The sequence below is a fragment of the Phyllostomus hastatus genome, unplaced genomic scaffold, assembly GCF_019186645.2.
Source record: "Phyllostomus hastatus isolate PE091 unplaced genomic scaffold, TTU_PhHast_1.1 phas_contig_150, whole genome shotgun sequence".
Lineage (NCBI taxonomy): Eukaryota > Metazoa > Chordata > Mammalia > Chiroptera > Phyllostomidae > Phyllostomus > Phyllostomus hastatus.
This window is the reverse complement of record NW_025333611.1, coordinates 22718360-22745422: the sequence shown is the minus strand read 5'-3', so window position 1 is coordinate 22745422 and position 27063 is coordinate 22718360. Positions and strand designations below refer to the sequence as shown.

The 27063-nt window shown below is 43.7% G+C and overlaps 1 protein-coding gene and 1 non-coding gene across 6 annotated transcripts in view; both read right to left on the bottom strand.

Annotated features, from left to right (window-relative positions):
- The window catches only part of PPP2R2B (protein phosphatase 2 regulatory subunit Bbeta), a 407391-nt gene that overhangs the window by 100330 nt on the left and 279998 nt on the right, over positions 1-27063 (bottom strand). The window lies entirely within an intron of this gene.
- On the bottom strand, positions 3488-3617 carry LOC123813316. The gene has a single exon (XR_006784740.1). It is a non-coding gene; the product is annotated as a small nucleolar RNA SNORA36 family (small nucleolar RNA).

Sequence of the window (27063 nt, the reverse complement as noted above, 5' to 3'; positions counted from 1 at the left end):
TGGGACATTTGCTCTGTTCCACATCTATTTGCGTTGATTTAATTTCCACAAGAGGGTGGCCCGGTAACCCCATTTCTAGTTCAATGGGCATGGCTAAGACCATTTTTTTTTCCTTTTTAAAAAGTAGTCTCAGCATCCCACAAAGGTCCCAGGCTGGTAATTCTGTACATGAAGTCTCCATTTATCTGAATAATAGAAACTGACTCAGCCAATTCTGTTCATGTAATGGTGAAGTGGGAGCAAGAGGGGTCCCCTGGCCTGTGCCCTAGCTGCCCACAGGACCATGCTCAGCTGGAGTCTGTGTACTGCCAGGACACTGGGCTGAGGCAGGTCCCTGGATTAGAGGGCCATGTACAATTCAGATAGCAGGGTGACTGTTGTGACCAAATGATGACTCAGTTGAAAGTTAGAGAGGACCTAAACCCAAACCCTCTGAGAGGACAAGATCTTACTGAGAGGTTGCTAGCGTTGCCCTTTTCAGCATCAATCCTAGGCAATGGGATTGAAGTGAGAGCGTAATGCAATTCAGCCGTCAGAGGCCATTAAACATGTTATCTTTCACCTAAGAAACGTTTGGTAGATAACACTAGGAAGTCTTCTACCCTACTTGAATGAGCTGACTAATTCCACCTACTCATACCTGGCTTGCTTCCTGATGGTCAGGCTGACTCTGGGAAGAGTTTCCTGTCCCTTCAGCTAGGACCAGGATATCAGCAAGGATAGAAAATAGGTTTCATAGCGACGGCAATGGTGGAATGGCACAAATATAAGTTTGTGTCGAGAAGGGTTTGGAAGGTCCCTTCCAGCCTGAAGTGCCGTGATTGGTCGGCGATGGCCCTTGCAGTGAGGGGAGGTGGCATGGCTGTCCTTTGTCATCCCTACCCAGGGGCTTTTAGCTAGACTGGCAACGACTTTGTGGATTAAACAAATGGGATTCTTAGGCTTCCTGGGGGGGATTAAAAATACTCCTATCATCTACATGGAACTGTGAACTCCTTTCTGGATTCTTTCACGGTCCAAAGACAGCAACCGTTTTCTTAGAGAAATTGTTCCCTGGTAAGTTTTTGATAACTGAAATAGTGTGTCGGAGCATATTTTCTACTAAAATTGGAGGGAAAAAGAAGTCTGATTATGGTGAAGCAAGACATGCCCATGTACCGCTACTGGGATTGCACCAAAATGGCCCTGCTAATGTCAATGTGCAGTCAAGTTTAAAGAGGAAGCAGCCAATAAAGTGCGTGTACGGTGACTGCAATTCTGTTAACATTATTTTCATTTCAAAATGTATCTTCTTTAACCGGTAAAGTAGTATATAGTCACTAAAACTTCCATCAATACCAAGAAGATGCTTAAAATATAAAATGGAATTTCCCTCACAATCTGACTCCCCTGCACACAAGCGTTAACTCCTGTAAGTCCACAAACATTCACAGGGAGAAGGGCTGTGCAGGAGAGGCCAAGGTGATATGACTTTGGTGTAGAATGTGGATGGTTCATTTATTTTCTTAGTCTTTTAAAAAAATTTTTCCAGTATTTTATGATTTCTACCATGACCATGAATACATGCACAATTTTTATTTGTAAACAGTGTTCACTGGTTTTTCAAACTAAATAAGAGGTTTTAGCATTTATCTCAGTGACTTTTTAAACTTTTTGAAAAATTTTTAAATTCCCACGTGGTAAAATTCACCTCTGGCAGCATGCAGTTTTATGGTTTTAGACAAATGCACAGAGATGTGTAGCCACTGCCACCATCATGATACGGAACAGTTTCACCACCCCAAGGTGGGCCTTCATATTGCCCCTTTGCGGTACACATTTTTTCAAAAGGAATACAATTATGAAAATAAAATGAGCTGACAGGAATATAAGAGCTCTCAAAAGTTAAAAATGCAGTGCAAATACAGAGCCTTAATACTACTGGTCTCCACAGATATGACTCAACTCAGTCTGGAAATGACCCGACGGTCATTTCCTCACTATTCAGAGTCAGAGATTTTATTTTTTAAATCTTAATGCTTAGATATTATCACCATTCTGTTTTTAGAGTGGTGGGAAGCTCGATTCATCAACACACCTTTGCCAACCACAAACTAGGTTTATGCAGGAAGCTCTCTACCCTTTGTCTTTGAATGGGACTATGTTCGAGTCCTTGGTTCAGCAGCATTCACTTCTTAGCTTGATCCTATTTCTCCCGTTCCTTTAGCTTGGTCCTGGTACCAGGAGTGGTAAATATGACATTCTGAGTAGTGATAACAAGTAGATCTAAGCTTGCTGACCAATTTTGATCTATTGTGTGAAGCTATCTATTAAGAAGTGTTCTGAGGTCACAGGTGGGCTTGATGGGAGAGTGTCGTGATCAGTCAGTGATGTATGCCCTGGGCGTGGAGGTTGGTGGCGCACGTGCTACATGCTTGCTATCCCGATCTTTGGTGAGTAATACGCACTTTCTGATCCAGACTTACTCTTTTGTCATTCAACCAGTGTCTGGGATTTAGATATTGAATCCTTTTCCTTTCATTTGAATATAATTAATTCTTTGCATAGTGGTCTTCACTTGAACCTGGTGGTGTACTCCTCCTATATGAAAGAAGGGAGGTAGGCAGAAGGGTCCAACAGCCCCAGTTCCCTAGATCTTGTCACAACTGCTCCTTGTGATGTAACCACAAGCACAGTGCTAGCAAATGGGCACAGTTTACATGTCAGTCTGCTCCTGTGCACCAACTTCACTAAGGGCAGGTAATGTGTTGTACTTTTAGCCAGTGCCTTTCGCCCTTGCCTACCTCCTACTATAGGGGCTGCAAAATGCAGATACTTGCTTCCCAGCCTCCCCTGTGGCTACTGGTGGCCATGGGACCCAGATCTGGCCAATGAAGCATGTAGGAACGTCTGCTGGGGGACAAGGGGGCAGAACTTCTGGGGGAGATTTTTCTTCCCTGGATAAAAGGAAGGAAACAAGCAAGGGGATCCCTTGTGGCCACACTGACTGCCCCTTGCTTCCTGCCTCTGTATGTGATCATGTGTGACCAGGATATGTGAAGTTGCGGAAGCTACCATGTGACCATGAGGTGATTTAAGTCTAAAGAGTTTAAAAAGCCAAGAGGCCGGAGTATGACATGGGAAAATAGAACAAGTCTTTGATGAGAGCACTGAGCTATAAAAGCCTACCATAGAGATAGCCTATGTTTGGACTTGTTAAATAATAAACTGTAGTTTTAGCTACTGCTAAATCACAGGTTTTCTGTCATTTGTATCTAAATGCATACATGTATTTCCATCTTTGTTTTCCTCATAGCTCTTCGCATGAGACCAGATTAGTGTTGCATGTTGAATTGGAATATCTGTGCAGACTCTCACATGCACATTTTCACTTCACTTTCCTACCCAATCAATTTCTTCTACACTTGCCTGGTTCCCAGTACAGGTATCAGGGTGGTTTATCTCCCTTCCACTGTGTGGAAATGGTGCATTGCTTTTTGGTTTTGGTTTTTGTAGGTTGTGAGGTAAATGAATAGATTAGTGCTTTCTATCCGACCATCTCCCCTAGCCTGTGTTTTATTGTCCCAACTTGGTGCATTACTTTTTGACTATCCAAATATGAAAGCAGCTTATTGGGATAGCATGCCCCCTCCCTCAATTAATCATGGTGTCCATCATAAAATTATGACTTCCAAGGGACCTAGAAGTCTTGCCTTCCTTAGGAGCCAAGTTCTCCCTGGTAGTGTGCAGGAAGCCCACCATGCTTGCTGATCTGTGAAAATCCAGATGGTAGGAAGCAGGTGAGTAATGAATGCCATGCTGTTTCCATTAAAATGCACACAGCTTCTCCATGCTGACCAAATCCCCAGCACTAACCGGGTTTGAGACTACCCAGGCCATGTGGGTAGATGGAGATTGCCTTTCATTCAAAACATGTTTCTGCAACAAAGAAGCTGGGAAGAGAGAATTTTCCTGTAGTTGGAACACAATTTGCCTAAAGGGCAAAGGAGTTTTAAAAATTTTAAGTCGTCTAAGTACAGAAAAATCTAGTGGGAAATTGGTTGCAGTCCAGACTTGCCTACTAACCACAAGCCTGTGAAGCTTACAGGGGAATCTGCTGTCAAGGTGTCTGCCATCTGTCACCCACTCTTTCAGAAAGCAGAGGAGTAATTAACCGCTCAGGCAATGCAAACTCTGCCAGTCATTTGGATCTATTACCTACACAACATGGGGCATCTGCAACTGACCCCAAAGTCAGCGGGACTTCAGGTCCAGAATGGGGAATCTCATCACATCTGCAGGGGAACAGGGGCTCTCGGGCAGGCAGAGTGCAGCCCAAACACACTTAACATGGAGTCCATTTGGCATGCCTTTGGTCGAAAATGTCATGGTGCCAGACGCTCTGAGGCCAGTGAGGCGTGGCATCTGCACCGTGGAAGCTAAAACTCTCCCCGCCTGTGGGCTGGCTCCAATGTCACTCCTTCAGGGAAGCCCTGCATGACTTCTTCCCAAAGCCAGACAACTCCTCTCTCGGTGCAGCCTGACTGCATCCACACTTCTCCCTCCCCACAGTGATCACCACGTACCATCGGCACTCAGCCCAGTGGTAACAGAATCAGTTTCAATGCCTGTCTCAGTCTTTGAATCATCAACTGCATACTGAATGTATTCATCATTGAGCCTTCACTGCCTAGATGAGTGTCTTAAGATATAACAAATGCTTCTTAATTATTTTTTCTTTCGTAGAGCATTGAATGAGAGCCAAAGAGATCCCATATCAAAGTGGACCAATGCATACAGACTGGTTTCCCTGAACAAAGTACCGAAGAATAGAATATTTATGCTGGTTGAATACACAATATTTTAAAGGAAAATATTTTTAAGGGGTGCGAGGCAAGGGGAAATTCTTGTTTGGAAGAGTATTTATGGCTTGAGAACTAGATAGACTGATCAGTAAATAACAGGTTTTATCCTAAAAAGCCTTTGCAGAATTGGCAAGGAATTAAGGGTCGTATGACTCCCAGGGAGAGAAAAGAGCAGCTGGGCTGGTGAAGAGAGGGAACGAGAATGCGGTGCTCCTTCGGAGCGGGCATGGGAGTGGCAATGAGACAATCCAAAGTGCACTGAGCAAAGTGCGCTAAGCCAATAGGCCTATGATTCCAGGAATCTCTTAAATGGACACCTATTTTGTGTGTGTCATTGGGCTCAGTGCCAGAGATATGCTAACAAACAAAACACATCTGATCTTTGCCTTCAAGGAGCTTTCAGTGTAGAGACTGGGAATTTATGATAGACTGGGATGCAGTACAAAATGTGGGGGGAACAGTTTGTTCAGAGACCTTATGATGAAGTCTTTGAGCCACAGAGTAAGAATCCCAGATGTGTGGAAACTCACCCTATGTAATCTTCCCCAGATGCCTGCAGTCAAGAAATCTCTTGTATCTTTAAAGGACACATTGATCACTAAACGCAATATGTCCCCTTGCTAAACTCAGACGGGCCTAAAGAAATAAATGAATACAGTAGAAATGGATTTGGATTTTTTTTTCTCTAAAATCATGAGGTTTCCAAGCCAAACAACATTAAGATGCCACTCGCGGTTTGCTGGTATTATGATGATAGTTTTTCAATGATCTTAGCAAAGAAAACAGAAAGTATTAGAATGAAATGTGCCACTTACAATTCTATGAATCACTTAGTATTTCTCCCCTTGTCTCCCTTCCTCTTTCCATCCCTCCCTCCTGCCTTCCTTTCCTCACCCCCTTCTTTCTTTGGATAATGTGCATGTTTTAAAGCCCCAAATACAACAGCCTACATAAGGTAGGTAAACAATAAAAGGTAGAATAAACTACTGTTGATTTTCATTACTAGCCAGACCCTACCTTTAATAAATACTCATTAAACAAAGGCACTACTACATCCTTACTTTTTTCTATTCACTGAAAATGGAGTATTTAGATAATTATATTTCTTTCATGTTCATGTAGCAGTTTACATACCCATAAATAATATAAAATGTAGAAAAATCAGTAAAGACTAAATGTTGATAGACTCATTCATAATTCCATGTATTCACTCAAATACTCACTGAGTGCACCTGCTGTGTGTCAAGCACTATTGCAGATACTGGGTACATATCAATGAATAAAATAGGCAAACTATCTGTCCTCATGGAACTTACATTCTACTTGTGGAGCAAAGACAATGCATGAACGTGATACATCACATCATATGTTAGGTACTATGGGGAAAGAATACAGCTGAGTACAGGAGATTAAGAATGCCGGAGGTAGGAGGGACTCTTAGATTTTAAAGCCCATCCAACCACAGAGCAGACCGGAAGGAGATAAGGGAGCTCACTGTGTAGGCATCCATAGGAAGAGTGCTCTAGAGGCTAAGGGGAAGACCCTAAGATTGAAATGTGTGTGTGTCAGCAGACTGGGGCTGGAGAGTGCAAACAAGGGGGAAATGAGGTAAGAGATATGAGAGATTCGAATGATACAGAGTCTTGGGGACCATGCACCTTGGCTTTTACCAAAAGTGAGACGGGCACAACAATGGGAAAGTCCTTAATATCACTGAACTGCACACTCAGAACTGGTTAAAGTTCACGTTATGTACACATTTGGTCACAATTTTAAAAAGTGAGAACAACTGACATGGAAGGTTGTGGGAGGGAACTGAATAGAGGGGTGGTGAAGCCTGGCATTTTACATGCGGGGGTCTGGCTGTTGTGCTGAGAACAGGCTGGAGAGGGATGAGGTGGGATCAGGGTTGGTGCTGAGGTAAGCCGGGTGAGAGACAATGGTGACTCGGACCACACGGCGCTGGCAGTGGAGGTAGAGAGTAGTGATCAGATCCTGAATACATACTGAGAGTTGACCTGGCAGCACTTGCTGATGGACTGATTATGGGGTAGGAAAGAAAAAAATCAAGGATGATTTCAAAGTTTTTGCCCTAACGATTCACATGATGGAGTTGTTGTCCCTGAGATCGAAAGTTTGAAGGTGAAATGGGTGTTTTGGGGAAAAGACCAGATATTCAGTTTTAGGTATGGACAGTCCGAGAGGTTCGAAGCAAAGATGCTGAGTAGACCATGGGAAACGAGAGCTCAGAGTCCAGGAGCAGGCTCTGAGTTGGAGATTCGAATGTGGGGGCTATTAGCATCATTTCAGGTGGTATTTAAAGCTGTGTGGCTGTGGAAGATCTCAGGGAGTGCGTGGAAACAGGAAGGGATGACAGCGAGCTGAACTCGGGGGCACCCCAACATCTGAAAGGCTGGGCGAAGAAGAAGAATCAGGAAAAAAACAAAACAAAACAAAACAAAGAAGAGCAGCCCATGGGAAGAAAAAATCAAGAAAGCTAAAGTGTCCTGGGTGCCTAGTGGAATGCAGAGGAGAGCGTGACCAAGTGTATCAAACACTGCCAAAAGGTAGGCAAAAGGCTTCTGTGACCTTCGTATTTGAATCATGGAGGTAACCCTGGCCTTTGACCAGTTTCTGTGGGAGGGTGGGGGTGAAAGGACTGGAGTGGGTTTCAGAGCAAATGGGAGCAGAGGAGCTAGAGACAATTGGTACAGATGACATTGCAAGCTGGTTTGCTGAAAAGAGTAGTGAAGAAATGAGGTGGAAGACAGTAAGGAGGTCAGGTTAAGAAAGCATTGTTGTAAGATCATAGAAATGACAGCAGGTGTATATGCCAATGAGAAAGTTTCAACAGCCAGGGACAGAGTAGTGAAAAAGAGAATGGAATTGCTAAATAAACGAATGAATAAACAAATACATATATGGATATATAAACCAGTAACCAGGACGGGTCCACCATTAATAGCTGAAATAAAATCTGTACAGGTTCAACTTCTATCCTCAGTCAAAGGGTAGATATAAGGAAGAAAAATGCTACTGAAGCCCTAGCTTCACAAAATTCTCCAAATATCTAGTAAGAGTTTCTCCCCTCAATCAGTATTTCAGAGATCCATGTGATCACTATGAGTGAAAAACAATGTCTTGGTTTCTTTTTTGTTTTTCCCTTCCTCTTCTCCCCTCCCCTTTTCCCTTTTTCCTTCTTTCCTTCCTTCCCTTCCTCTCTCTCTCCCTCTCTCTCTTCTCCATCCTTTCTTCTTTCCTCTCTTCCCTGCTTTCTCTTTTGAAGCTGAGAGCAGAAAGGACTCTTCCTTCTGCTCCCAGGTTCATTACCTCCTATCTGCCTGCCAGGTAAGAGGCTGCTCAGCTGTTTACACTTAAAAATGGTGAGACAGGGAGCCTGGCCTCCTTATGGCCTTTCTCGGGTAACTTTCACCATCACTTCTGTTATTATTGTTATTATTATTATTATTATTATTATTGAAAGAAACAAGTCCGTCAGAGGGGAAAAAAATACCCCCTCTCTCACCCTGCCCTGTGGAAGATTTACTGACATTTCGCAAATGGCCAGACCTGGGTGAGGATGCCGGGAACGTTCCCAGTGATTTGTAGCTCTCCCTTCCAGGAAGTCCATCTTCAATGGAAACGTCTCCAGCCGCACACTCCCTGATTAAAGCGGGACTGCAGGGAGAGGCCCGTAACCGTCCTGCAGAAGGCTCCTGAAGTTGGCTTGATGTTAACCTGGCCTCGAGATATTCCAGTCTCAGTAGAACACCAGTGTTTCAACATTTAGAAAAGCACAGTTTTTCTTTTTTTTCCCCTTTTTCCGTGATTTAGTTATGACTCTCTTTACCTGATATAACTGCACTTGACATGAAGAAATTCTAGCACAGGATCAAGAGATTTACTCAAAAGATAAAATCTAATGTAATTTTCTTTGCAAAATGATTCACAAAAGCCTTGAAAATAACAAGTTCTCCAACTGCTTTTAAAATAGGTGATTTACAAAAACAAATGCTTTACACACGTTTCAGGGTCATTTCTGTTCTGGCAGCCTCGTGGCTTTAGGTACCATCTATATGCTAATCGCTACAAAATTCAAATCTCTAGCCCAAATAATGTGACACTTGTATGTTCACTACTGGGCAAACACTTTCAAGCTCCTAGTAACTGTGGAACACTGTGCTGGGTCTTGGATAAACAGAAAAGCACAATTTTCCTGTGAGACTACTATTCACTGAACTGGCCTGCCGCGTGGCAGACATAGTACTGGGCCCTTTACACATACTCTCTTCCTAAGTCTACATTATCATCCTCATGTATCGAACACCTACTTTGGCCAGGATCTGTGCTTTGTATTTTATATCATGCCATTTCACTGTCATTCAAAGCCACGATTTCAGTATCTTCCTCTCTTTCTCCATTGAAGAAATGGTGGCTCAGAGAAGTTAAATAACTTGCCTAAGTTTGGGAGGCTGGTTAGTGGTGCAGCTGGGATTGTACCCCAACTCTAATTTCAAAGCCCGTGCTCTTGAGCTGCCTCCCTTGCATCTCATTTCTTTTTCCTCTGCCTGCTGTTATTTCTTCTCCCCACTATCTTTCATCTATCATTTCTGGTTTTTTATTTCCTGATCCTTTCTGAAGTTTTCACTCTTAGTTGCAAGCTTTATTTCTTAGCATGGTAGACTGGATCTTCTGGGTTCAACCTTAACTCTTCCATCCGATCTTCTGTACTCCTTATCACACACCTGACACGTTAGCCAAGTCGAGCTCTTTGGACTTCCTGAGCAAATATGGTCTTTGCTGACCAGCTTTCATGGCATTTCAGTCCCCTAAGATATTTTGCCCATTACTTACACGTGCTGACATCTTATTCTAGAGAGTATGCTCTCTGAGGGCAAGATCTTCTTTGCTATTTCAGTCTGGGGACCTGGCACAGAAACTTGCACTTAGGAGGTTTGCACACAATTCCTAAATTCCTGTTGAATGGCTGAATGAAAAAAAGAAATGGATACACGAGAACTTCCAGGCCAGTACCACTACTCCATGAAGCTTTCTATGAGCACCCCTGGTTGAAAAAAATCTCTCCCTCTTCACAATTCTACAATTCTAACTTTTCACATCTACCTGTGACTTTTTCTCTTCTGTGTGTCCTTGCTCTGTTTTCCTGACTGAAGTGTATTTCATTACAGACAGAACCCCTATTTTACTCATGTTCGATTCTACCAATGAATTCCTCAACCTAGACTTTGTTCTCTTAGTATTTATCCTCTTTCCCCTCCCTTCCAAGGGAAAATCTAGTTGGAAATTAGTCCCTTTTAGAAACCCAGTAAGGAAAGTTTCTATGTGAAACTTCACCCACCTAGTTGACACTTATAAGAAAGTTCTTATAGGACATGACTTATTTATACTGGATTATAGTACAAAGGTTGGCAGATGGCTAGTGTATGTATGCTGTCTCCTTAACTAGATTATAAGTTCCCTGAAGACATAATCATCTTTATTTAACAGACGGCATCTTTATCAGTATCTAGGATCTCATTCTGTACAGAGCAAACATGCTTGCTATAAACAGTCCCCATGTGGAGATTTAGGATTTTCATGGGATAGCCGATTCTTGGTCTGTGTAATGCATATGACAATCCTTCCCTAAACTTAAAGTTATGCAAGCTCTATTTTTATCTACAGCTTATTTTTTTTAAATCATTTATTACTATAGAGGCTCATAGCCTGGAACATCTCTGAAACGAAACCAGTCCTGGAGAAATGAAGTACTGAAGCCATTTCAGAACCATTTCCTCCATGCAAAGGTTCACTCCTCACATGCGTGAGGAGTGAAAATGGGGACATATTTCTATGTCTCTAACAACTCTACTTTTGGGGGCATTGTAAGGACTGATTCCAACAACCCAAGTTACCGGCTTTTGGAAAGCACAGAAAAACTTAGGGCACAGAAAAGCCAATACTGACAGGGTTGGGCAAAAGTAGGTTACAGTTGGGAGTGCCTGAAACACAGAGTTTATTCTTGCATTATTATTATTTACTATTCTATTATTTTCTATATAAACAATAGTATACCTCCTTTCGCCTCACCCTCTATTAACTGCAGTAGCAAAATTTCTTTCTCTCCAACCCACACTATAGCCAGTCCTTAGCTCTAATTGTGATGCATTGATTATTTTTTGCCAAGTCCACAGGAATTAAATCTCAACATTTTATCACACAATAGAAGGAACAGATCAACATGGCCCACAATCTCATATTCACAGCCTCTTCTTCACAGTGAAATGTACTAGAATCTGTTCTGAGGAAGTCTTGGGATAATACAACTTTTTGGGAAGTTATTGCTAAAGAAATGCTGCGAACCTGGCCTTTTCCTACCTCTCCAATCTCATCTTAAATCATGTGCTGACCCTCCCTCCCCTCCATCCTCACCCCACCGGTTTGCCTTCCAGATCTCAAAAAGGCCATGCTCTTCCGCCTTCTTCGGGGTCCGGGAAACAAACATGCCGCTCTCTGTGCCTAAACGACTCTCCCTCACCCCCCCCTTTCCCTTGGCTAACATCTCTGCGGTTTTTAAAAATTGCAGCGTAAGCAGCATTTACTGAGCAAGGCCTTTTCCGAAGACCTGCTGTCTTGCTCTCTACAGTGCCCTGTGCTTTTCCTCCTCTAAAGCATCTATCAAAATTCACCACTGTATGTTTGTTTGTGGGTTGACTGTGAATTTCTACTTCGCTAGAAGACTGTAAAATTCACCAGGGCAGAAGTCGTAGCTGATTTTTTCATTGTGAACAGTCCCCCTGGCCCACAGGCCAAGGTCTGACACAGAGCAGACACGCAATCAATGGTCAGTGAAAATACAGTTTCCTGAATGTTTGTTAATAGTTGCTGCCTGATCACTTGGGTTCATATCCTTTTTCTAATATTGTTCACACACACACACACACACACACACACACACACACACACGGTTTCTAGTCAAACAGGGTGTAGCAGACATGTGAGACAATGAAAATTTAAAAACCAATGAAACCCGACCTTATTCTTTTAATTCTCTTTCGCTAATCCTATACCTGAAAACACATGCGTTGTGAAATATACACATACCCTCGTGATTCTTAAATTCAAGCCCCTGTCTCAGCCAGTCTCTGCCCTTTCAATCTGCAGGAAGAAAGAACACCTGAGACTGGGTGGGAAGATCTTTCTATGCCAAGAAGTCTGACCCAGTGAACTATTTCAGTCAAACATGCAGTTCGAATTGGATGGCTGGATTGCTGAAAAGGGATTTCTGGATTAGACAGTTCATTAGTGGCTGCGCCAGCTTCTAGGGCCTGTCGGTCTGTGCTCTGTACGCCTGGAGTTAGCGAAGTGACACTGTGAAGGCTGCCTGAGTGACAGGAGTGAGTCACTTGGAATAATGGCTGGAATAGCAGCTTCCTAGGGGCACCAACCACACTCTGAGGTCCAGAATCCCCAAAGTGTCCACAGTTGGAGATGAGGTTTGGTGTCATTTAAAAACGACTAGCTGAGTATCTTCTGTATGCCTAACTGGGGGCACTTTTTGGGGAAATAATTCTAGGAGGGAGTCAATAGCAGTCTCCCCCAAACCACAATTTAAATTCCAGCTTCACCATTTCCTGGCCGGCTCATCTTACCTATATTTCTTAACATCTTGCTCCCCATCACTTACCTAATCTGTAAAATGGGGAGGGTTTATGCCAAGGATTAAATGAGGGAATTTATGCAAAGCCTTTAGAATGGTGGCCAACACACACAAGCACTAAATAAGCGTTTGGTTATTTTATCTGAATACGGCTTTACTTAGAAGTAATACAGTGAATGGTCAACAGCACCACTTCAGACATTGGAGAGAGGCCATTCAGCTCTGCCATTTATAACTGACGTGCCTTTGGACAAGCTACTTGAATTCTCTGAACCTCAGCTTCCTCCTCTGGAAAATAAGAATAATGGTACCACTCTGGAGGGGAGTTATGAAGATTAAATGAGATAAGGAAGGGAAGGAATTTCCTAGCACATTATAGACTCTCAATTAATATGGCAACGTGTTGTTACTTCTACAAAGGAATTACTCCTCTGGATCCCAGAGGAGGCAGAGCCACGTCTTCACGACCCCACAGCGCAGGGCCAGATGGCCCAGGGGACACGGGTTGCAGAGGCTGGTCACATCTGACCTGCGGAGTTGGTTTATTTTGCACCATGAAGTTAGCCCATACCAAGTTTTCCAATTCTTTTAATAAGTTGCAAATAAATCTTTTAATTTACAATTTGTGAAGTTTCATACATTGTTTTAAAAATCCAGATTTTTTTCCCCCTTGGCTGGGTGGCTCAGTTCGTTGGAGCATTGTCTTGTACCCAGAAAGGTGGCAGGTTAGATTCCCAATTGGGGCACATACCTAAGCCGAGGGTTCAATTCCCAGTCAGGGTGAGTATGGGAGGCAACTGACCAATAATGCTCTCTCATATAACGTGTCTCTCTCTCTCCCTTCCTTCCTTCCTCCCTCTCTCTCTCTCTCCTCCCCTTCCTCACTCTCTAAAATCAATAAAAACATATACTCAGGTGAGGATTTAAAAACAAATCCAGACTGTCTGTTTCTTTAGAAAAATAAAAAGATTGGCACCACTGGGCTGGCATTCCCACATGGCCACTCCCGGCTGTCTCCTTCAGCAGGGCACAAGACCTTGAGTTGCCCTCTACTCCCCTGCTCCCGTGCCCCTACCTTGAGGCTGAATGTCACCTAATCATCTTCCTGAGGGTTTCCTCTACCTTCCTGCTGTCGTCTTCAATGTTACTTGGCCTCTGGAGGCATCTGAGTTAGCAGCTGCTGGTCTTGACTGTTGTCTGGTACGCCCTGGAAACTGACACCTCTACCAGGCAGCAGGCGAGGTCTCAGCCCCTTTATCCACACGGCCTCAGGCCACTTGTCTGCACCGGCTAACGGCAAGTGTAGAATGAGTCCCTTTCACAGCTAAAGGCTGACCTCTCTACTGGCCCGAGCCCATGCTTGGAGAACAGCCTCTCACCCGAAAGTGAACCCATAAATTCACGACTTATCCTGCGTCTTCTTCAGTTCCATTTAATCTGAGGGTGGAGGATATGGGACAACAGATAGCGGTGCTACACAGCAACACTTTAGAGCCCAGTTCTGTAAATACAACCTATAAAATTACCAGTCCCTCAAGATGCTCTTCCTTGGGTGAAAAAATTCACTTTTTGGAAATAGCTTATCCATTATCTCCCATCTGGGGGACTCATCTGGGCAAATTAAAGTCTCAAAAAACCTCTAAGGAAGAGGTTCACCCACAATGCAATCAACAGATATTCTCGGAGCACCTTCTATATGCCGAGCACTGTTCTAGGCGCTGAGAATTCAGCACTTCTAGAAAAGAGCCCTGAACTCGGCTAACTTATTTTAGTGTGCAGTAAAGGGAAATGCTTCACTGTGTTTCCAAATTTCTGACCCAATAAGGCCCCTGGGAAATACTGCTTTCATGCAGTATCGCCAGAGGCCCATCATGATAAGGGAAAGACAAGAGATCCCCCAACCAGTGCGTAACAAAATAAGACCATTCCAGAACCCTTCCTAGAAAAACATAATTTACTTCTTCAAAAGTCAGTGAGCCCACTAGGCCAGACTGAGTTTGGGGGTAAACCCCCCTACAGATTTGGCACAGGTTTCTGAGACTATCACAAAAAGGTTCATTTGACTTTCACCTCCAAAGGGGAGCCGTTTTTCTCTGCATCTAATATGACCCAGTTGGAAATGTACTTGTTTTGCACTGTTTAATCTTCTGCATCACCTACTGTTGATTAGATTTAATTAATTTATGTTTCTAATGAATTTAGAAACTCTAAGGCTGTCGCAGGGAAAATTTCAGACAGCATCTGGCCACCAAATGGATTGATTACCTTGTCTGCAAAAGTCTTTCGAACATCTGGGGCCCGAATCTGGGAAACATCCAGAAGCTCTTTCGGAAGCGAGAGCCGCCCAGTCGAGGGGAAAGACAGGGTGCGAGAAGCAGGTAGGGTTTGCTTCCACTTCCAAACCGGGATCCTGGCTCTTGCCCAGCACGAATCACATTTTGCTGCACACTGGCACAGTGTCAATGGCACCGACTAGACTGATTTGAATCTATTTTGTTCAGCATAATCAGAAGCCACTAGGCCTGAGCCCAGGCTGCCACCCTGTGAACTTCCTTGGCACTTCCTCCCTCGTGGAAGCTCCCACTGATCATTAGGATGAAACATTTATAGAAAACATTTAGAGAGGAGCACTTGGCTCTCATTCACTCGACAAACATTATTGGGGGCCCACCGTGTGCCTGGCACTGAGCCACACGCACCTCTCCGTTAGCTAGTCTTGGCAACCACCCGGCAAGGTAGGCAAGCACTCTCCTCCACTCTCACAGATGCGGCTGAGCACTACGGAAAAATCATAATTACTAATGCTGATATGAACCCTGCTAATAAAGGATGTAGACAGACATGCACACGTGTGCACACACACGCCTAGACTCTCTAAATAAAGCACTTTACATGTGCTAACGCATTTAACTCTCACAATAAAACCACGAGGTGGATGTCACTCTTACCACCCCATTGTACAGATGACAGAGCTGAGGTACTGGGAACCCATGTGACTTGCCCAGAGTAATCCAGCCAGCCTTCGGCACAGCCTTCTCACGCAGGCAGTCTGCCTTGAAGCCTCTCCTGACTGCTCTGCTTTCCTACCCCTAGACAACATTTAGGGGAGACCTACTATCTGTCAGACACTGTCCCAGGGGATTTGCTGCACCGGGTTCCAGTCACTCACATCTTATGCCACAGGTATTGTTATTCCCAGATGAGGAAGCTGAAGCCTACAAACTAACTTGTCAGGGTCACGGGGAGGGTTAGTAACAGGGAAGGGGCTTCACTCTGGCATGCAGGGTCACAAAGACCGCTCTTTGCTGACTGAGGAAAAGGGGCAGGGGGTGTGGGGTGTTAAAGTGTCCTATAACTTGATCTTGGTAATGGTGACTTAGGTGTATACATAGGTAAAAATCATTAAATTGAACACGAGAAAAAAAATGCACCTTACCTAATTAACAATTCAATATAAATACATAGATCCTTTGAAGGCTCATTTGTGTTGACAGGATAAAAATCTTGACCTCCTTGCCCCCAAGTTCAAGGTTCTTCACTCATTGGCCCTCTTGGCAACTTACTTGTTCAAACTCACTCTTCTAATACACATGCCCTGATCGTCTCACAGGTCCTCAATCTCTTCTCACTGGTTCCCACCTCTACACCCCAAATCATGCCGCCTTACCTTCCTCTTCCTTTCTCTTTTACCTGTGTGAAGCTCCTCCCATTCTCAAAGGACCACAGGTCTCATTAACCTCTCTCTTTGGGAACCCTATTTTGCCTGGTTCATTTATTCATGTCAACATTTCCTGAAGACTACAAGCTCCTTGAAAGGTAAAGATCTTCTCTCATTTTCCATTTTTATATTTAGCCTAGTGCCCAGTACAGTGGTAGATTCTGAATACACTTTTCTTGTGAACATGATGAGAGAGCCTACTGACCTGCCCAGACCCTCTGCCCAGCTATGGGCTCATACAGAGGTCAAACAGACAGGTTGTCTGTATCCTCTAGGATGAAAACTCAGTGTTAACATTAAGGTCAGGGACTTAGGATTCACCTGGGGTTTCACACCCAGGTTTTAGAACTCGCTGGCTCTGTGACCCAGTGCCATCAGCTGTCATCACCAAATCTCTGTTTTCTCCTCTGTAAAATGGGGACTTTCTCATAGGGCGGCTGTAAGGGTCACATAAGAACTTAATTTTTAATTTGATTAGTGAGCACTTATTGAATTAGTCATCTTGCTAAATAAAACACAATCATATCCAAAAAAAAGTCTACGTTGTTAATATTATCACACAAAGAATTCAGCACAGTGACTGACTCACAGGAAACACTTAACATGTGGTGGATGGTATTATCAGAACTATTGGATACAGATAAACAGTTTCAGTGAGAAAAACCTATGAACTGGTCAAAGTGGAGAAAGCCAGAAGAGCGGGTATCTTGTGAGAGATGTACATGTGTACATACTCCCTGCATGATTCAGTCCATAGGACACTCCTCAGGGGCATTCCGTCACACCCCATTAATAGGGTCCTGACGGCGAGAGCTGGCCTCTGATCTTCCCATATTTAATACCTTTGCAAAATTTCCGCATCCATAACCATCTTGAAATGGTACACAGAGGCAAGCGAATCTGAGAGGTACGTGTGAAAAGCATTTTCCTTCAGTTCTAGCTGACATCATTCTTTAATCTTCGTAATTCCTAGTGCTTCTCTGGAAACTTTCGACCTTAGGCGAGCTCTTTGATTGTTCAATAGGCTTTTGACAGGGAGGAAAGAAGAACACCGAGGAACAAGTTCACGGTGTGTTCTTACACTCTCATTTAAAAGACAACAGTTTAATAATTCTAATTCATATACACTTCTGTTCACACAATCAATAATTCATGGCAATGGCTCTGTAGCAGTTCTGTGACAGCAGAAAAGGCAGGGTATTTCTTCTCTTCCCTTTGCCTTCCTTTCTTCACTCAGTCACGCCCGGAGCCTGGAGAGCGCGGGATCTCAAGAAAACAGTTTCCATGGTGATTCCTCCTTTGAGTACCCGACTGTAGTTCACTCTTTCTGGAGTGAATTAATGCTTTTTATTGCTTTCATGCTAAATATATTGAAGATTAGATTTGATTTCCTCTGCAACGACACAGTTTTATCAGGAAAATGGAAAGAAAAAAAAAACACAGCAGGAAGAAACTCTATCTTCCTGTGGCTGTACTATCAGAAAGAAAAGAAAAACATTTCAGAGGCAAAAAAGAGCCAGCCACAGGGAGATGGATGCAGGTGTTTTTTGGAAGCTAGGATGTGCACGCACGCACGCACGCATCTAGGTGTTAGGCAGCTTGCCTTGGAGGAAATGATCTTAATTCCTCCATGTGTTGAAAGTGGTATAAGTTGACCATAAAACACTGAGTTGCAAGAAATAACCTGATTTTTAATGTATTATACTCCTCTCAGCACAGAAAATGTAAGGTTGTGTAGAAGAAAATCTTCATACCCATAATACCATCCCTACTGTCTATTTTATGAAGGAGAGTTTTGCTTTCTCTCTCCTCATGCTACCTCAATAACAGGCTCTATTTAGCTTTCAAAATAGCCACATGATGCTCCCGAGATACCCACAGCACTCCGAATGTCCTGACACAGGCTTTATCATACTAACACCACCTACTTGTTCATCCTCCCCGCCCCCTGGACCCTGAATGGGCAACGGCCTGTGTCATTCCCACTCACTACTGTACCCTTGCATCCAGCATGGCCCACAAAGAAATGAACATTATCATCAGAAAACTATGGAAGGGTAACTTAAGACACTGAGGTGTCCCCTGTAAAGCATCAACAGGCTGGTATGTTGCCTAGGGAGGGATTCATGTAAATTAGAAACAAATCTCAGCAACAGGGGCTCCCTTCCTATCTTGGAGGCAGTCAGGGATTAAGGGGAAGAACCAGAGGGGAGGGGATGGGCAAAGAGCAGCGCCATCCAGTGGAGCCCCCCTTCCCCGTATTACACACCCATTCCGCCCAGCCTGGGGTCAAGTCATCACCAGACATGGAATAACCAGAGGAAAACTGGGATTTGAACCAATCTGAACCAAGGAGTAAGTACTCGGTATCTATGCCGAACCACGTGCTGATGAGGGCTGACCTGAACACAAGAATGTTGGCCCCAGGGAGTTTAGAGAGTCCAGATGGGACCTCGCCTGAGAGAACTACTCTACAAAGCATTTCCCATTGTCTCCTTTGCTGTAGGAATTACTCAAAGTCCATTAGGTTCATAAATACGTCTAGGCGATCCTCAGGATGCACAGAGGGCCAGATAAAATTCCAGATTCCACAAGGAAAACCAGTTCCGTGGCTAAGTGGATGTTTGAACAGAGGGACTTAAATGTCTCTCTAACCATGATGTAAACTACGGCAGGACTGCCTCTGCTTCACACAGACATCTCCATAGGGGCTGTCGGCTTTCACCCTACAGAGTGGGCACACTCCGGGGTTCTGAGGCAGCTCTACAAAGAGGCTCTTCTGAAACTCACTTTCCAAACTACCTTGCAGGAAATGCAAAATTCGTCAACTGTATGCTGATTTCATTCCATGGAGCCCAGTGGCAAGCATAAGATCTCTGTATGAGTTCACAGACCTGTCCCCTTGTTTTCAAGAGCACGGACCTCTTTAACCGGACCTCCTTAACCGTGTGAAATGTATCGATTAAAAAAAAAAAGGACAGGGAGTAAGTGTATTTAGGCTTATAGGCAGGATTATGAGGCTTTAATTTTTACTTTTGCTTCACTGAGATCATTCTATTTCTCAGTTTTCTGTAAGGAGCATGTATAATATTACAAAACAACTCACTTTGAAGCAATACTATGAGTCTCCAATAAAAGGAAAGCAAAGACATGAACCAGGGAGATGCTGATTTAGTGTTAATCTATCGGAGCTCAGAATTAGGAAGCGCAAGAAAAAAACAAGGAAAAAAAGAGGTTTAATCTCCAGCATTATCTCTCCTGCTGTGTGACTCCTACTAATGGGATACTTTAAAAGAAGACCCTTCATCCATACTTAGTAATAAAAATTATTACTTAATGAGCAGTGAAAACCTGAAGTGTTCGTCTCTCCAAGGGATCGTGTTATTTTCACACCAGGATCACAGAGTTAACTGATTGATCTCTGAGGGTCTCCTGGACTCACGGCCCGCTGGTTAACACTGCTCTCCTGTCCTTTCCATCAGAATAAAGCAATGCTGCAGCATTTGGGTATGATTACACACTTATCATTAAAAAACACAGCTGAATAGTCATGGGGAGTCTGATCAGGAAACAGAGATATCCTCACAGAAGAGACTAATGACGTCTTTGAGGCACTCAGAGGAGAGGAGGAGGGGGCGAGCTAGCTCTAGGCGCCTCCAAGGTGTTGAGTTTGGAGAGAAAAACACAGATTCGCTGTATCTTCCTGCCGGAGCTACATGTGGCATGCCAGCTGGCTCCTCTTCCAACTGCGTCTTTATTAGCAAATCCCACATTCATATTTTGCTAATCTTCTCATAAATGAAGTATCACACATCTCAGAAAGACATTCCTGATGGCGCACTGCACTCCAAGTAAGCTAGAACGGCTGAAGACAAAAATGGGCCCTTTCCGGTGTATACAATTAATTCAGTTGCTGGCATTTAAATCTTCAGGGCTGCTGGGTTCCTGATGTTGGGCGCATCCCCAGGAACACAGTCTGCTCCTAGGACTTTTCCAGGGTCTTAGGATATCTTTTAGGAGCTTTCTGTTTTTAGTCCTGGGCAGAAAATTAAGACTATTTTGCCAGAGACTGTACCCAATACTGTGCTATGTCTGTTGTTAAATAATCAGCATCTATGTAGCAGAGAGAAGGTCATTTCACATTTCTGTAGGTTCCTCTCCTCTCCCTCTTCATTTTCCCTGACCTCCCTAGAGTATACACGACTGAGTTACTAAGGGCTCAGGATTTGAAGTCAGGTGAATCTGGGCTCAAGGCACAGTTCTGCCCCATTAATTATGAGATCTTGGGAGAGCCAGTCACTGTCATTCGCAACTTCTTCTCCTGTAAAACAGTGAAGAAAATCTTTCCTTTTTCACAGGCTAGTGGTGAGGATGCAAGGAGACAATGCAAACCAAAGAGCTAGCACCAGGCCTGGCAACTGATACATCCTTTACAGAGGTTAGAAAGATGGGCAATGGGACATGACCATAAGAATTTGGGGGCAGCTCTGCCTGGTGGCTCAGTTGGTTGGAGCATCGTCCCATGCACCAGAGGGCTGCAGGTTTGGTCCCCAGTCAGGGCACATACCTAGGGTATGGGTTCAAACTCCAGTCAGGAGGTGTGTGGGAGGCAACTGATCCATATTTCTCTCTCACATCAGTGCTTCTCAATCGCTCTCTCCCCCCGCTTCCTCTCTCTCTCAAACCAATAAAAACATATCCTTGAGCGAGGATTAACCAAAAAAAGAACTTGGGGGCAGAGTAGACGTGTTCGCTAAATTTTTTTTGTTGTTCCCATATGAGAAGTTTATCGTCTCACAATGCGTTCGAACCAGTTTGTCTTATCTATGTTGTTGTCTATGGCTTTTCTTGTCAACCCCAAAGTTAGAACCATAAATATCTCCCATGAACTTGATGATTAAGATAAAGTCCAAGGACTCTTTCCTCATTTACTGTTTGAAAACAACCTTTTGTAGTGATTTTTGATGAATGGCAGATATGTTTATGACTCAGGCCTCTTGGCAAAGTCCCTGACACTAACTCATCCATTACCCTGGGAGGAAAGAAGGCAACTGAAAGCATCGTTTATTTATTTTGCTTCTTGGTTATGGTGAAAGGTCAGAGGTAAGGCATTCAACACAACAGGGTCGAGTATGAGAAGCAGAATCTCAATAACACCTTCTTGACCACAGAGGAAAAGAAGTTCTAACAAACACACACTATTAAAAATATTTGCAAAGTTCTCCTCAATACACACACTACTGCACTGCTGGTGATAATATTCTGCCTGATGCCTCTGGCTCTCAGCTCCAGACTCCCAGCAACTCCCAGGGCTGCACAGGGCAAGCGAAAATCAAGTGAGAGCTGATGGAAAGGGAACAGGAACAGAAAGGAGACAAGGTTTGGAATTTCCACCATGGCCATGGCCTTGACATGAGGAATAAAGGGCACCCTTGCAGAAGTGTAAGAGGAAATATAAAAGGTTTCATAAAACACTGAAGGTAAAGTTTATGGTTACAACTGTGGACACTGAGAGGACCATCACTATGGCACTACAGCCACCAACAAGGACAAAGTCAATAAAATTTACTGAATGTAAGAAGCTGAGGAAGATGCAAACCAATAAAAGGGGAAATACTAGGAGCTCAATCTTGAGTACTTTGTGTCGGGGACAGGGCTACAAAGTCTAACTGCATTTTTTTCCATCTAATGATGAAAATGGTCAAACTATGAGATTGGCTCTACACACATTTTCAGCTGCAGAACTCAAGGCTTAGAGAAGGAAAGAACGGGCTCAAGACCACACAGTTAGCGAAGAGGGGTGATTCCAAAGCCCAGTATCTGCTATTGGCACTTCAGCAAAGGAGAGCTGTGTTGAAAACGGTGCTACCCATTGCCTATAAATGATTGACATATACCCTGCTAAAATTATTTGAAGTACTCAACATTACTCTTGGCAATAGGCATAGGTTATGGGAGAAAATCTGGGTCAACTGTGGACTTCTAGGCTGCCGTGAACTCTGGGTACCACCTGCTTTACAGATGTAACTCAGTGGGGTTGCTTTACCGAGACTCTTACATTAAACTCCAAACACTCAAGTAACACATTCAGTGCAAGTTATATGGGAACATGAGATGAATTTATTGCATTTCCAAAGCACAGGGCTGTGTGGTTAAAAAAAAAAGGCATTTATGGGATCACTGAAGGATACTTGAGGTCAATCTCAACAGAAATATTTTTGAAAGATATAAAGTTTTGTGTGTAGGGAGGGACTTCTGTCTAGTTTCAAGGCAGCAGATGCTCCCAACAGCACTACCCCTGTTCCATGTTTTAAATCAATGACTATGATCTCGAGAGCCCACCCATCAACTTTTGGTTGCCAGCAAGAAACATATGGCCTCATCAAAGTAAACTTACTAATGTTTGAGGTTAGAGAGAGAGAAGACAACAGGATGCCGAGTTTCCGAGGGGAGGCTGTTCTTTCTAAGCTTGGGCTACAGCTTTAGACCAAAGCTCCCTCAGGCAGGTCTCAAGCTGGCATCCAGTTTGCAGGGCATGGGCAGACATGGGGCAGGGAACATGAAACAGATGTCATTTTTCACAGGAGTGCAAGCCATAGTCACTCTCATGGGCGATTCCTGCTTGCCAGGGCCCTACCACAAGGTCTTTGCAACACTCTGGCTGGATAGTACCTATGATCTGTATCAAATTTTAGCTTGTGTCATAACAACAGTAATGGTAGTAATAGGAGTAGTAAAAACAGCTAACATTTCTGGGCATTTCCAGGCACTATCGGAACTCCTTTATATATACAACCTTATAGGGTTGTGGTGAAGGGAAAATAAGTTTGGTATGATTATTATCCCCCTTTTACAGATAGAGAAATGTATGAAGTGCCTTGTGTGTCAGCTCCTTCAGTCCTCAGTTACCTATGCAGGTACTTTAGTATTCCTACCTTACAGGTAAGGAAAACGAGGCGCCTCATGGTTAAATGCTCACATTCCCACCACAATTAGGTAAAAGTTGGCATTTACCTCCAGGTTTGCTTGCTTCCAGAGTTCACATTCTTATCGGCAGCATCACACATTTGATACCAGTATTCTCTCCGGTCACACTGAGTCTGTTTTGTACACCCTTTGCTAAATTCCTGATCCTTCCTTCTCCCACTCTGCTCTAGTGAGAATGAGACACACCATGTCTCAGTTTCCTCAGCTGTCAAATGGGATGAAACCAATACCTACCTCAAAGGGCTGGTGGGACCATGAAATCCCATAATGTATGGAGAAGTTTTCTATGTTGCCTCCCGTATAGAAAGAACTGACACCCATGATTGGAATTAGATCACAGCTCTCATTACCCTCTTCTCTCCCTGCCAATGATGTTTCCTTCCTGGGCCCCAAAAGAAGTCGAGGATGAATCCCCTAAGAGAAGGAGTGAGAAGGCCTAGGGCTAATACGTAGGAGATGAACTGAGCCAGACGAGAGGAAAAGGAGAGGGGGGATTGCTTGGAATATCCTTGCTGGGACCCCCATCTTTTATTATTTGTATAAATCACTTGACTGTGAAGGGGCCACAGGCCAAGCCTCCGAATATGCCGATGATAATGAATTGGGTAGCACAATCGATGATGGGGAAACCAGGCTGCCAAACGGAGAAGGATTTAGATCATTTAAATCCTAGGCTATGAGTTGTCAAATCCAGTTTAATACTGATAAATGTGGGGTAATAACTCCTGGCAAACACTCCTCCCCCCTCCCAAACCTCAACCACAGCCCTCCTAACCCTTTCTCTCATCCCCTGAAAACAGAAAGAGAACCCCAAGGGGATGTGCGGAATGAAAGGGATGGTATATACTAACCAGAAATGAGCCCAAGTTATTACACAATAATCCCAGATGCCTCAGGTTGGGCTTAGAGAAAATACAGAGAGCTAATAGAATGCGGCAAGGTTCAATTAGCTGCAAAAGAGATTCTAAATCAGAGCAGGCTTTATACTACTAAATTGGATGTGGGAAAAAAGAGTCTCACAGTTGGGTGTGACCAAAAACCGCAAAGAAGTAGGGAAACATAAAACTATGGACATTGCTGGGTGGCAAAGGAGGGCCTGGGGGTGGAGTCGACTCTGAGGGGCACTAATGTCAAAGCCAGTGACAATGTAGTCATGAGAATGTCCCATCTCAGCAGCTGAGGCCATGCTTACAGGACTCACCCATCCTTGGAGACACAGCCTAGAGGCAGGTTGCTACCTGACAACATGGGAATTTCAGAAATTAGAATAATCAGTCATTGCTGAATTTGATGATGAATTACTTTGCTCATTCAGGAGATATCTACTGAACAGTATATACATGCCAGCCATTGTTCTACAGCTGAGGGGCCACCATTACACAAAACAGTTGCAGCAGTGACAACTAACAATTGAGTGTTTCCACTCTGTCATATTCTTTGCATGCTTTAGCTGCTTCGATCCTCACAACAGTCTAATGAGGTAGTTCCCATTGTGTACTAAATGCTGTGTCCCACCCTGCACCCCCAGTTCATATGTTGAAGTTCTAACACACGATGTGATGGTATTTGGGGAAGGAGATTTTGGGAGGTGACGAGGCTTAGATGAGGTCACGAGGGTGGGGCCCTGGTATGGGATTAGTGCCCTTACATGAAAAAACACCAGAGGTTTGCTCTCTGCCATGGGAGGTTACAGTGAGAAGCTGACTGTGAGTCAGAGGAGAGCTTTCACTAGGGAACTGAATCAGCCAGAACCTTGATCTTGGACTTCAAGCCTCCAGAACTGTGAGATATAAATCCCTGTTGTTTAAGCCACTCAGTCTACAGTATTTTGTTATGACAGCCAGAGCAGACTGAAACGGTCACTATGATCACCACCTTTTATAAATGAGTCAACTGAGGCTCAGAGAGATGTTCAAACCTCATCTCTCTAAAGCCCAGATAAGTTACAGGGCTTCCAAATGGGAGGCAAACACAGCAGCCTATGAGAGAAGTGAGAACACCCTGCTAGTTGGCCACCACCCCCAGCACTACCCCCTGTCCTAGGTGCACACAGAGATACACTTCACAAGTGGTATACGAACTAAAGTGGATTAGAACGTTCTGGTTCTGGTGTTACCTGGAGACTGTGAATGTCATCTTACAGTGTCTGCTACACAATTTGGCATACTATCTACAATAGACTGGGAAAGCCCTGTGTTCCCAACAATAGATTCTTGAGGGAGGAAATTCTCTGATCTTTACTCCTCAAAGAATTTTGCAGAGTGCTAAGCAAAAGGCAGAAAACATTTTTTTAAATATATATATTATTCATTATGCCATTACAGTTGTCCCATTTTTCCCCTTTCACACCCTCTCCCACCCTCATCCCCCCCACCGCTTTAGCTTATGTCCATGTGTCATACTTATAAGTTCTTGGCTTCTACATTTCCCATACTATTCTTACCTTCCCCCTGTCTATTTTCCACCTACCATCTATGCTACTTATTCTCTGTACCTTTTTCCCCTCTCCTCCTCCCACTCCCCTGTTGCTAACCCTCCACGTGTTCTCTATTTCTGTGGTTCTGTTCCTGTTCTAGTTGTTTGCTTAGTTTATTTTTGTCTTTGTTTTAGGTGTGATTGTTAATTACTGTGAGTTTGCTGTCATTTTACTGTACATGTTTTTTATCTTCTTTTTCCTAGAAAGGCCTTTTAACATTTCATATAATAAGGGCTTGGTGATGATGAACTCCTTGAACTTGAGCTTATCTGAGAAACACTTTATCTGCCCTTCCATTCTACATGAAAACTTTGCTGGACAGAACATTCTTGGATGTAGGTCCTTGCCTTTCATGACTTGGAATACTTCTTTCGAGCCCCTTCTTGCCTGTAAGGTTTCTTGAGAAATCAGCTGACAGTCTTATAGGAACTGCTTTGTAGGTAACTTTCTCATTTTTTCTTGCTGCTTTTAAGATTCTCTCTTTATCTTTAATCTTGGGTAATGTAATGATGATGTGCCTTGGTGTGTTCCTCCTTGGGTCCAACTTCTTTGGGACTCTCTGAGCTTCCTGGACTTCCTGGAAGTCTATTTGCTTGTCCAGAATGGGGAAGTTCTCCTTCATTATTTGTTCAAATAATTTTTCCACTTGTTGTTCTTCCTCTTCTCCTTCTGATACCCCTATAATTTGGATATTGGAACATTTAAAGAGGTCCTAGAGGTTCCTAAGCCTCTCATTTTTTAAAGTTCTTGTTTCTTCATTCTTTTCTGATTAAATATTTCTTTCTTCTTTCTGGCCCACACTGTTGATTTCAGTCCCAGTTTCCTTCCCATCACTATTGGTTCCCTGTACATTTCCCTTTATTTCACTTAGTGTAGCCTTCATTTGTTCATCTAATTTGTGACCAAATTCAACCAATTCTGTGAGCATCCTGATTACCAGCGTTTTGAATTGTGCATCTGATAAGTTGGCTATTTCTTCATCACTTAGTTGTATTATTTCTAGAGCTTTGATCTATTCTTTTGTTTGGGCCATTTTCTTTTTTTGTCTTGATGTACCTGTTAGGTGGTAAGGGGTGGAGCCTTAGGTGTTCACCAGGGCGAGGAAACCCACATCACTGTGTTGCAATACTGCACGTAGGGGAGGGTTTGAGAGGGAACAATGGCACTTGCTCCACTCTCTGCCTGATTTCAGTTACTTCCCCTGCTTCCCAAAAGCAAATTGGGCCCTTCTGGTGCTGATTCCCATGTGGGTAGGTTTGTGTATATCCTGGGACCCTGTGGGTCTCTCCAATGAACTCTCCTGTGAGGCTGGGAGTTTCTCCCTGTACCTCAACCCCCACAGGTGTTTTCAATTGGTGTTTTGAGGCTTTATTTCCCT